We start from the raw sequence: 5,808 nt of genomic DNA, 5'->3' as shown, positions 1-5,808 counted from the left end.
TGCCTTGGAGCCTTCTTGGAAGAACTTGCACCATGTTCTGGGCCATGAGAACAGGGACGGCTGCTTCTTCCGTGAAGACATGGTCAGCATTTAAGGAGCCCTCAGCAGGGCGAAAGGGGTGCACGCCTCTAATCCCAGCGGCTTGGGAGGCTGAGGCAGGAGGATCCAAGCTTGAGGCCAGCCTCCGAAACTAAGCGAGGCCCGAAGCAACTTAGCGAGACCTTGCCTCAAAAGGAAATAACAACACTCAGCTGAAAAATCTCAGGAAGAAAGCAGAGTACACCGGCCTACAGAAAATCATGAATCCGGATTCAGAGAACTGTCTTTCCCATAGCAGCCGGGAGCTGCCAATTCTTGAGGGCTTTTTTCTTGGAGTTCTAGAATCCCTTTTGCTCAAGGAGCCGGCATGTGTGGTGAGAGAGAGAACCAAACAGACTGTCTCAAGCCCCAGCGGCCTGATCCAGGGAGCATCCTTTGAGGCAAACTGATGTGAAAACATCACCCTGCTCTTGAAGGTAGCATTAATATTCTGGAAATATCAAGGAAGTATCTCTGTCACCTTGGCAAGCCTGCTTGGCCTCTAGTCACCTTATCAATGCCCCATTCAACAGAGGCACTCACCGAGGTTCAGAGAGGCCCTTAGGCAGAAAAATGGCATAGTGAGGAGGTGAATGCCAGGTTCAGGTGACCCCAGGAGGAGCCCATGGGATGGGGGGAGATGAGACCTGCTGTAGGGAGCAGGAAGGTCGAGCCTAGGGTTATGCTGTAGTCATTTACCAAGGGTTTGCTCCCCGCCGTCTGACCCAGGATCCCTGGAAGGTGTCCAGAAAACTATTTTTAATAAACACCTTAAATCAGGAGTTGTAAGCAAGCATCAGCTGGGCACCGTGGTGTACACCTGTCATCCCATGAACTCAGGAGGCTGAGGCAGGAGGATCGCGAGTTCAAGACCAGCCTCGGCAATCAGGGAGACCTCGTCTGAAAATAAAAAGGGCCGGGGATGTGGCTCCATGGTAGAGCGCCCCTGGGTTCAATGGCTAGTACCACAATATGTAAATAAATAAAGCATCAGAGTCACCTGGAGGGACATTAAAATCCTGATGACCAGGTCCCATCCTCAGGTCTGAAGGAAGAGGTCTGGGACAGGCTCTGACAATTTGCACTGCCCACCAGCTCCCCGGTGTCCCTCGTGCTGTGAGTCTTGGGATCACATTTGGGAGATTCGCTGCCCTGGGTGACTCTGTGCCTCACCCACGTTGAATGTGGACTTCAGGCCTGTGCACCCAGAAGCACCGAGGAGCCGGACAATTGAAGCTGTGGGGAACCTTCTCTGAACAGGCAGGCGCTGGGACATGAGAGCCTCAGTGCCCAGCCTTCCCCAGGCTGCAGAGAACTGGGACCCCTCGAGGGGATTGATAAAGTCCCGGGACCCTCACTAAAAGAGGTGAGTGTCAGACACGTGGGGTCTCCTACATCCAGAGCCCAGCTGCAGCTCCTCAGGGGATGCTGTGGTTTTCAGATAAGTGATGTCGTTATCTCTTGCGACCAATGATGTCCTAACCACCCTGGGTCCAGGCCCTCACAGAGGAAGTGGCTGGGGCCTCGCCAAAGGGTATGGTTTAGGGGAGACAGGCAAATCAAGGCAGGAAGAACACAGGACTCAGACCTGCGAGCACCCCACCGTCCTCAATTTGAGGCAGTTGGTGCTGGACATAACCCTCTCCTTTCACTCTCTCTATTAAACGTTTTGTTTACTATCATGCGTTTCGCTCAAATTCTTCCTGGTGAAGTCACAAGGATCTCCCCCCGCTTCCCCCCACCCTGGCAGCCCCCCGGCCCCATAACCACCTCCCTGGGAAGCCTTCAGAAGCAAAGCTGGTGGACACTATCTCTGGATTCTCCTTCTGGGCCTCCATGCCAGCCTCAGAGCGGGTACCCTCTGAGGAGGAGACTGCTCCCCACTAGACTGTGAGCTCTTAGCACCCAGTGCACAGGAGAAATGCATCTTTTTTTTTAATCCTCGGTTCCCAGAACAGGGCCGGGCACAGGGGCACATTCTTGTAAGCCCAGTGGCTCAGGAGGCTGAGGCAGGAGGATCGCAAATTCAAAGTCAGCCTCAGCCACTTGGCGAAACCCTGAGGAACTTAGCAAAGACCCTGTCCCTCAGTGAAATATTTTTCCAAAGGGGTTGGGGATTAGGCTCAGTGGTGAAGTGCCTCTGAGTTCTATCCCCAATACCCCTCCAAATTGCTGTATGTATAACAGGAGTCAGACTTCAGAAGTGGCTAACTTTGGGGGGGCCTACTCTGTTCCCAGTTTACCTTTTGAATATAGCACTTACTGTTTATTTAAAATGGGCAGATTTTTCTTGTTCTTCTCCCTCTCCCCAACAAGATTAGAGAGACAGGGCTCTCTTTTCCTACCCTAGTTAATTGTCCTTGGACACACCGGCCACAGGAAGGGCTTATCTGCCAGAGGATGTAAGAAGTAAATATCTTAAATACATTCAGGGTGCCCTGGGACCCCCACCCCCACCCCCGCTTTACAGCCACGGGATCAGAACCAACCCAGGTCTCTCTCCAAAACATCCTTTGCAAGACTCCAGCCCAGCCCCTTTCCTTGAACTTGAAATTGGATGCACATCACGGCAGGAGTGTGCATGTAGGGTTGCAGGGGGTGGGGGTGCTGAAATTCCCAATTGCTAACACTTGAAGCCCCTGAGCCCCCCTGAAATGCCAGGGGGGGCCTCAAGCTATTTACGCAGCCCAGGGAAGAATGCACTTGGGCAAAGAACATCCTGATTAAAAATCCAAACATTTTTCTGATGAGACTTGTCTGTGGCAGGACCATCTGTTAGTGGAATTCATAAACCCCCGGTGCTCATTTGTTCAAGAAAAAGTCGATTTCTGGAAGCGAGAACAGGGCACTGAAAACACTCTTTGATGGGGGCCCAGGTAAAAAGCTTCATGAGAACAGGATCTAATGATGGCCTAAGGATCTCTGTGACCTGTGACTCTGTAGCCCTGTGCGCTTCTACTGCCTGTGAACCAAGTTCCAGGATGCTGCAGACTTCTCTAGAATTTCGTATTGAACTACCATCTTATTTTCTTTCAGTCACCCTTGGCTTTAGGTAATAGATGTGAATGTGAATGTGATTTAGATGAGAAATGTTTAGCACGAATGGCAGTGAATTGTCCAAACACTGAAGAGAGACACTTTTCTGTTTTTTTTTTCTTTTTCTCCTTGTCTGTGCACATTATTGGCTGACCTCTGGGCTGGGAGTGGTGCAGTAGCCTCTGACCTGAACTGACCTACTTCAGTCTTTTCTTTCTGTTCAGGACACATCTGCTGGTCACCCATGCACACCTGTCCTCTGACCCGCCAGGAACTGCTGGGATTACAGGTGTGGACAACCATGCCCCGCCCTCAGCTCCCTTTTGAAACCTCCTGGTCATGTAAAAATCTGCACGTTTGCTTTGCTCTGGAAACATCTATTTTTTTTGTCTTAATTCTCTCTGTTCTAAGAGGAACCTCAGAGCCCCGGTTCTCAGAATCTCTCACACATTCCCCTCATCCAAGAAAAGGCGGAAGGAGGGTCCAGTAAGTGAAATAGAAAAGACAGCAAATCTCATGCCTACCCCTTTGCAGCTTCAGAGCTCAGCAAGTCCCCTGGATATTGGATTAGAAATTAATCAGCCAGGGTGCATCTTCCTCCCCCCCATAAGATGGCAGGTTTAGCAAAAACATAGCAAGGAGGACCAGATCACGTTTCATTTGAATTTCCGGTAAATATTGCATGTGACATCATTATATCAAAAAAAGTTGACATTTAAAAAATCTGAAATCGAGTTTAACCGGGCTTCCTTTATTCATTCTGTCAATCCCAAACTTGCAGAGTATCCAGAGTTTGAAAAATCAGCTCTAAGTCCCTGGGTACACTCTAAGTGCACTCTAAGTACACCAAGCAGAAAGCACAATTTGCAGTCAAGGACAGAGCAGCAGCCCCACTAGTCCACTTCAGAGTAGAAAGTCCACTTGCACCTGAGCTCCATGGGCCCTCTCTGCAAGACCTGGATGCTCAGTCTAGCCCAAATCACCTACCTTCCTGCCTTCCTTTCTTTTCATGTGGTACTAGTAGTTGAACCCAGGGCCTCCTGCATGCTCTGAGCTACACTCCAGACCCTTTTGTAACTTTTCTTTGGAGACAGGGTCTTTCTCAGTTGCTGAGCTGGCCTCCAACTTAAGGAGCCTCCTGTTGGAGCTTCCTGAGTAGCTGAAATTACAGGTGTAATTTCTTCTCTGTAATTTGTATTATCGTGTGACATGTCCATGGTTTGACTAAGCCAGCATGCTTTGAGCACATTTCAGCAAGGAAGAGCTGGAATAACTGGGGAAAGGTTTGTAGGGATTTAACTCATTTCCTGCCAACCCACATTTGCACAGTAAGGATAACTCAATCATTCTGTCTTGATAAATGTTTATGGCAACGGCCCCTTCCCAGGCTGCAAGAATTCAGGGCTTACCTGAGGAACCAAGGGGGGTCCTCCCCATCTTCTGGTCTGCACCCAGGGCGTGCGGGCTCTGTAAGAGCTAGATGCATTGAGAGAATCCAGCCATCTGTCAGAACAGAATGTCCTTCTACAGAGTTGAGTCACAGGTGGATTACACACAGAGGAGAGGTTAAGGGTGAGAGTCTCAAAACGTTAAATAAGCAAAGCAGAATTTCCCCAGTGTTCTTCATTCAGGGAAAAGAAAAACCAACAATAAACATCAGCGGGTGACACATTCTATCTGAGAGTAATACTTGGGGCCATGCCTGAGACATCCCCTTGAATGTCAGTTGTTCAGAACCATCTATTTCCCCAACTTCTGCAAACATCATTTCCAATTTTCCTTGATCAAACTACTTTTCTCGATATGTGCAGGCTCAGTGTGATTAAGGCGCTCGGGCTACGTGAGCACCAACTGGATCAGACACTTCCTGGAGAACTTGGGTATTGTGCAGAGGAGGATGTGCAAACCAGAAACAAAGCTGGTCCCACAGTCTGGCTGCTCAGAGGGGCCTGGTTCTTGTTCTCGCCAAGGCTCTATCCTTGAGTGTTTCCTAGCCTCCTGGGATCTGACCTGTCATGATCATTAGCTCCTGTCCTCCTGCTAAAGTTGGCAAAGTTGATTCTGTTGCTTGCAACCAGCCGACCCGACCTGTAGCAACCGCAGCAGCAGCCAACAGATCAGACGAGTCGGGGGGCAAGTACCTGTGGGGAGCTTTCTTTCAGCCCCATCAGACCCACCTGATCCAGCGGCTGAAGCTGGAGGTGGAGGGAGCTCATCAAAGCCGAGATAGTGAGAAGCCAGGCCTTCCAAAACCACGCGCACATCACCAGGGTCACCACGACACTCTCTTCCGTGGCCGGTCTGCTGTGGCCCATGGGCAGGCAAGCGATGCGAAATGCTACTTCAAAGACCCCCTTGGATCCGTTCATCCATGAGTACTTTACCGCAAGGCACGGTGCTAGGCATGAGTGGAGAGTACACGGAGGAGAAGACCGACCTCCCTGCCCTCAGCGAGCTTACAGTCTAGTCGGGAAGACGAGGCGCACAGACCAGGAAAAGTCAGGGACAATACAGGCGTTGGCGTTGCCATCCAAGATAACAGTACAAGAGTTTTCCCAAAGTAGATTCCTGACGGAGGGGAGGGCTACAGCAAATTCAAAGGAAGGACATCACGAAGGACAGGCGTCTGGGAGACTTTCACAGAGGAGCCGGGCGGGACCTACCCCCTGGATGGTGGAGCTTTGGGTGGGAGAG

This window comes from Callospermophilus lateralis, unplaced genomic scaffold (genome assembly GCF_048772815.1).
Source record: "Callospermophilus lateralis isolate mCalLat2 unplaced genomic scaffold, mCalLat2.hap1 Scaffold_109, whole genome shotgun sequence".
Taxonomy (NCBI): Eukaryota; Metazoa; Chordata; class Mammalia; order Rodentia; family Sciuridae; genus Callospermophilus; species Callospermophilus lateralis.
Note: the sequence above shows the minus strand (reverse complement) of the source record.